This window comes from Lissotriton helveticus, chromosome 12, assembly GCF_964261635.1.
Source record: "Lissotriton helveticus chromosome 12, aLisHel1.1, whole genome shotgun sequence".
Taxonomy (NCBI): domain Eukaryota; kingdom Metazoa; phylum Chordata; class Amphibia; order Caudata; family Salamandridae; genus Lissotriton; species Lissotriton helveticus.
Genome location: NC_136073.1, coordinates 463,759,684 through 463,765,348, shown reverse-complemented (window position 1 = coordinate 463,765,348; position 5,665 = coordinate 463,759,684). Strand labels below are relative to the sequence as shown.

Sequence of the window (5,665 nt, the reverse complement as noted above, 5' to 3'; positions counted from 1 at the left end):
GCGGCACCAGCCGTATATTAGCACGATCTTATCTCGGTCAAGGTGGAAAGGACAGTCTGGGTATAGTGGGCTGCAAGTATTTTAGAAACGAGGTGGTAAACTTCCCCTAGAGTGCATAGTAAAGCAAGGCTGTACAACAAATTGTGATACATTTTGGCAAACGAGTTAGTCAACCCACAAGAGAGTAAAGCAAATTACTGACAAGATTAGTCCTTCGTGCATCGCCGGCCAAATACAGCCTGGAATTCTATTGGCACTATTTAGAGCTCACAACTGGGTGGGGTTCGAGGTTACAGCACCAATTATAAAAACAAGCATTGGCAAAGCCAGTAGGTCTGGTATATGTTAAGTATATGTGATTTTTATTTTAATGGGTGAACATGCATTTAAACGGACAGCACAATATTATGCTGCGAAAATTCACATAAGTGGAGACAGGAAAGGTAGGAAGGAGCGTGTGCCGCTCTCTTTAAAGTTCAAGCAAGAAACGTATTAAATAATCGAATGCGCCTCATTTTACTCAGGATGTGGCTAAAGAGCGCCACCTGCATTTATTACTACAAACAGCCACACTGAAACATAAGAATGCATGTGTGTGTTTAAATATATGCATTTAAGAGAGAGTCTTGTGTATAGGTTGTTCATATTGGCTTTATCCCAAGGCTGCAGGCATGACGGAGAATGGACAGAGAGACACAGCGAGTGTTTCTTTTGTGAAAAAAAGATGTGAAGACACGCTGGTTATGAAGCAATCCACACCAAGTGAACACACACATTCCGTAATGTGTACCACAGTTTTCTTCCTTGGAGTGCTCCACCCGTATCTACTCGGTCAGATAAAAAGCATTACTGCACTCTACCGAGCGCTTATCAAGCAAGCGCTCTTAAGACAGCGTAGATTACTTCAATCCCCCCCTCATTTTCGATGTTCATGCGCTGGCTATAACCTACATGAAGTGTACGGTGTACAGGTAGTAACGCCGTCTTTGCCCCGCAGCACCCCCCACCACATGGTGCTCATCCGGTGTCATCTTTAATGGCCGCTGTTTAAGCGATGCATACAGTAAGTGACAGGTATGGAGTCTCTCCTGGAGTCAGACCTTCCTTTCTTACTGTTAATCCCAAATGTGCAGCTATCTATGGCTGTTGTGGGCGACGAGGGCTGGGGAAGGTGTGATGTTAAAGGGACGCGGCCGCCATTAAAGTAAAAGCACGGCACCGGACGCTTTAAAACAAAAAGTATTTGTTTCGCAGGTTTAAAAACACATTTGTTTTTTAAAGCGCCCATTCCGCACTTTCTCTTTAATAGCGGCCACACATTGCTTTAAATGGCCCCTACAAATATTGACTAAACAGTGAGTAAAGACAGAATGGGTCCAGTGCAGCTGGGGTCTGCGTGTCCAGAAAAAAGGGGAGGTGAGCGCTGGTTATTTAAAAAACAAGCTGTCGCCATTGCGAAAGTGTAAAAAAAAGTGCTCACCGACTAATTGAAGCAGGCAAGATAACGCCGCAAGTAAATGATCCAGGCCAGATGGGCCGTCCCAAAAGGAGTCAGAGCGGTAACAAAGAAGCCTCATTTTCAATCACAAGCCAGCGTTTACCATAAATGATGGTGCGAGCAAATAAAAAAGTTGGGCGGGGCTTCAACCCCACTTCTAAAATTTCCTCTAATACAATATGCCTCGCAAGAGCGAGCGGCGCATGCTCGCTGCAATGCTAGGCGAGACTCTAAAGGCAAAGAGGCCTGGAGACAAGGGACAGCACTGTCTCATTCCTAGTCGAGCTTTCAACTTTCCTGCTTCTGGTGTATTAATGATCACCTTTGCCTCCACATTTTTATACATATTCTGTATGAGCCTTGTGATCTGGGGGAAAAACATGTACCTCTTGTGAATACAAAAAAGTGTCTCCCAGGTCACAAGGTTCAAAGCCTTCTCAGCATCCAATAAAATATTGCAGGGATTTGTTTTACAGAGATGGTGTCAAGAGCCTCTGTTAAGTAATTGGTGTTCTTTGATAGTTGACATCCATTAATAAAAGCATTCTGATCCCTATGAATCTATTTAATACCTAGCTCATTTGCGAACAATTTCATTATAATTGTATAGTCCATATTTAACAATGTTATGGGATGGTGAAAGTTTGGATCCCCTGGGTTTTTTACCTTTTTTCATTAGGCTTACCACTTTACCAGTATTAAAAGAGAGTGGGAGTGGACCCCTACCAAAAGTAGAATTAGCTAATCACAGCAAATATATATTTAATATATCCCAAAACTTTTTATACAATTTGTATGGGAAATCATCTGGGCCACATACCTTACCACTCTGTAAATTGTTAATAACCTCCTCTAGCTCTTCCATACTAATAGGGTTAACCATGCTGCATCGATCTTCCTCAGGGAGTGTAGGCATCGACAGCTGACCTAGAAATTCATCCAGAGCTTTCCTATCAACTGTCAGGTTATAATTATTAATCTGATTATAATGTTCTCAAAAAGATCGCATTGATTTGTACAGTATATTTATAACAAACACCTGTTTTGGGACATTTTAAAGTGCAGATAGGGTTTTTTGGGGATAATTTATCTTACAACAAGTATTTATTTTACCCCATAGTCAGAAAAGTTCACCAGGATAGTCCTAATGTATTGGGCAAGAGTAGAGATCTGTACCAAAACTCGATGAGCTTGCAATTTAATTACAAGACATGGAGGCTCCTATTATGCAGTCTTTTCTTGCTTTAAATTATAATACTAGCCAAGCAAAAAACCACATATCCCCAAAACAAAGGAAAGAAAATGACAATATGACATCACAATGGGACACTAATCAGACGTTGAGTAACCGGATAATTATGTTGACTGCCATCAAGAGTCCTCTTTTCTTGCTGCTCACAATCAAGGTAAGTACTATTTTATGTTCTAATAATATAAAATTTAGTGATGGATTGTAAATTATTTACTTTATTGTTAAGTTTGGTAGTCAAATCTGGTAGCTTTCATCAAAGCTCTCTTACTTGCTGCGCGCATCACGCGCACTTCTTAGATCTTTATTTCGCTTCCCATAAGGGTAATTGCACCATTTGTGAAGCCTGTCAGCTGTTCCCTCGCACTGTCAGATGCTTGCTCCTCAGTGGTGGATGAGACCTTTCAGTTGCCCCGCTCATATCAGAGCGTCCACTTGCCTTTCTCTTCATTTGCTCGGCATAGCGAATCCGCTCCCTGGTGTGGCCTTTCGTTGCTGTCTCCTCCCCTCGGTTGGCGAGTTTGCCTCCTCAGTGGTGGTTGAGACCTTTCAGTTGCCCCGCTCATATCAGAGCGTCCACTTGCCTTTCTCTTCATTTGCTCGGCATAGCGAATCCGCTCCCTGGTGTGACCTTTCGTTGCTGTCTCCTCCCCTCGGTTGGCGAGTTTGCCTCCTCTGCAACTACCCTTTTCCCTTTTAAATTTCTATAGGAAATAGCATTTCTGCTGATATTTTTATCATGTCTGACGAAAAAGATTCTCAACAATATAAAGATAATTTAAAATCCTTCATAAATGACTCCGTGAAACAATCTGTTTCAGTATCTATGATGGATATGTCTAAAACTTTGGAAGCTACTTTCTCAAAAATGTTTGCTTCCTCAAATGAGGGCTCCTCTGAAAAGAGTAGGAAGTGTGCAGCGACCTCTGGGTCAAAATCATGGCCTCCCTCTTCTCCCCTTATTATATCCCATATAAGAGACACTGATGATGATGGTGTGTTAGATGACACAGATCTTTTGGATGGATCTGCTGATTCTAATTCTTATACGCCTCCGGAGAACAGGCATAACATTTCTCCTTTTGAAGGTGGTGTGTCTCACCCTGTGTCTCAAGAACTTGTAGACCATCTCATTGATCCATGTTTAATCCATCATCCAAACTCTAGCGAGTGGTACATGCCGAGCATTAAGCAGAGTATGTTTATTTTCATCCATGCAATGCCTTTGACAAGTCTACCATAACCAGATATAAAATAAAATGTTCACGAAGTTTGGTAATGACCCTGAAAAGCAAGTGAATAGAGCTTGGTCCAACTGCCAAGATAGAATGTTGAATTTGGTGGGCCCTCTCACCGGGATTTTAGACATGGCAGGGGAAGCCACGATAGATGGTTCTTCCATTGACCCGGATACTCTATCCAATTAGACACAGCTGGCTATTTGTATACAAGGGAGTGCTAATGTGCATATTTCCTTGTAAAGAAAGAAAACTTTGTTGTTAAAAATTGACCCAAAACTTGCTTCTTTAGCCTCCAATGGAGAGTGTCCTTCTGCCAAAGGTTTATTATTTGGTGACTCTTTTATTAAAGAGTTGGGCAAGTATGTTTCTACTTTTCTAACCATTGACAAGGCTCAAACATCTCTCAAGAAGGTATTCTCCCCTGGGGTTTTCACCAGGGCAGGCAAAGGTCGGAGTCACTTAGCCAGCTGTTCCTCAAACAAAGGCTCCTCCATTCAAAATAATCAATCCGACACCTATTCTGGATACAAGCCTCAATTCTACCCCCGTTGTACCAGAGGTTTCCGGTCCAGAGGCTACAGAAACAAAGGAGAGCAATACTCTGGTAAATGTTTCTAGTTCTGGCCTTCCTCCCGTAGGAGGCAGACTGGCTTTATTTCTCAGCTCATGTTTTTTTTCTTTCCACAGATCCCTGGGTAATCCAACAGTTCGAGGTTATCTCACAGAATTTTACCAGTATCCGGTTCAACATTTTTTCCCTCTTCCGCTTCTTTTCTCCCAAGAGTAAAACAGCCTTATAAACAGCGAAATTCAAAGCCTTCTTTCCAAACAAGCTATAGAAGACACCTCCTTCAATCCTTCGGGGTTTCTCAGCACCATTTTTCTTGTGCAGAAAAAGAACATAAAATTCCGATTAGACTTAACCTAATTTCAACATTTCTTCATGTACCATCACTTCAAAATGGAGACCATTTACATCTCAGAAATATTCTTCTTCAAAACGATTGGTTGGTCAGACTCGATCTTCAGGAAGCTTATTTACCATCCCTATGCATCCATCTCACAGGAAGTATCTCCAGGTTCAATGGAAAAACTCCTTTTATCAGAACAAAGTACTTCTCTTCGGCCTGTCTCCAGCCCCTTGGTGTGTCAGTAAGATTTTCAGAGCAGTGGTAGCTTTTCTCAGAGCTCAAGGGGTTTGTCTTATTGTTTATCTCAATGATTTACTTATCAGGGCTCTAGGACAAAAATCGTACGATTATTCATTTACATTTTTGCCAAAATCTCCTGTTTTGTTTAGGTTTTCTGGTAAAAGTTCAGAAAACAGCCTTGATTCACTCTCAACAGGAATTTCTCGGTTTCCTAATAGACACTTCCTGCTCTATCCTTAAACTTCCTCCTCACAAAGTATCTCTTATAAAGAAGGAAATCTGTCACTCTCTGTCTCTTTTCTTTCTTCTTCCTCAGGTCTCTAGCCTGATTAGTAGTTCTTCTAGCCTCTTCTATTCAGGCCATTTTTCCAGGCCCTCTCCATTATTGGGCTCGTCAAAGACTAAACATTTGCTATCTATAGAAAGGACTAGCTTATTCGGATTCCATTGCCCTCGATCAAGAATCCAAAGAGGTGCTTCTTTGGGGTCTTTAACACTTAGACGCTTGGAACGGGAGAACAATTTT

General features: G+C 41.7%; 1 pseudogene; it reads left to right on the top strand.

Annotated features, from left to right (window-relative positions):
* The first annotated feature begins 4,006 nt into the window (after positions 1–4,006).
* LOC144798045 (uncharacterized) lies at positions 4,007–4,788 on the top strand (annotated as a pseudogene).
* Positions 4,789–5,665: the final 877 nt, after the last annotated feature.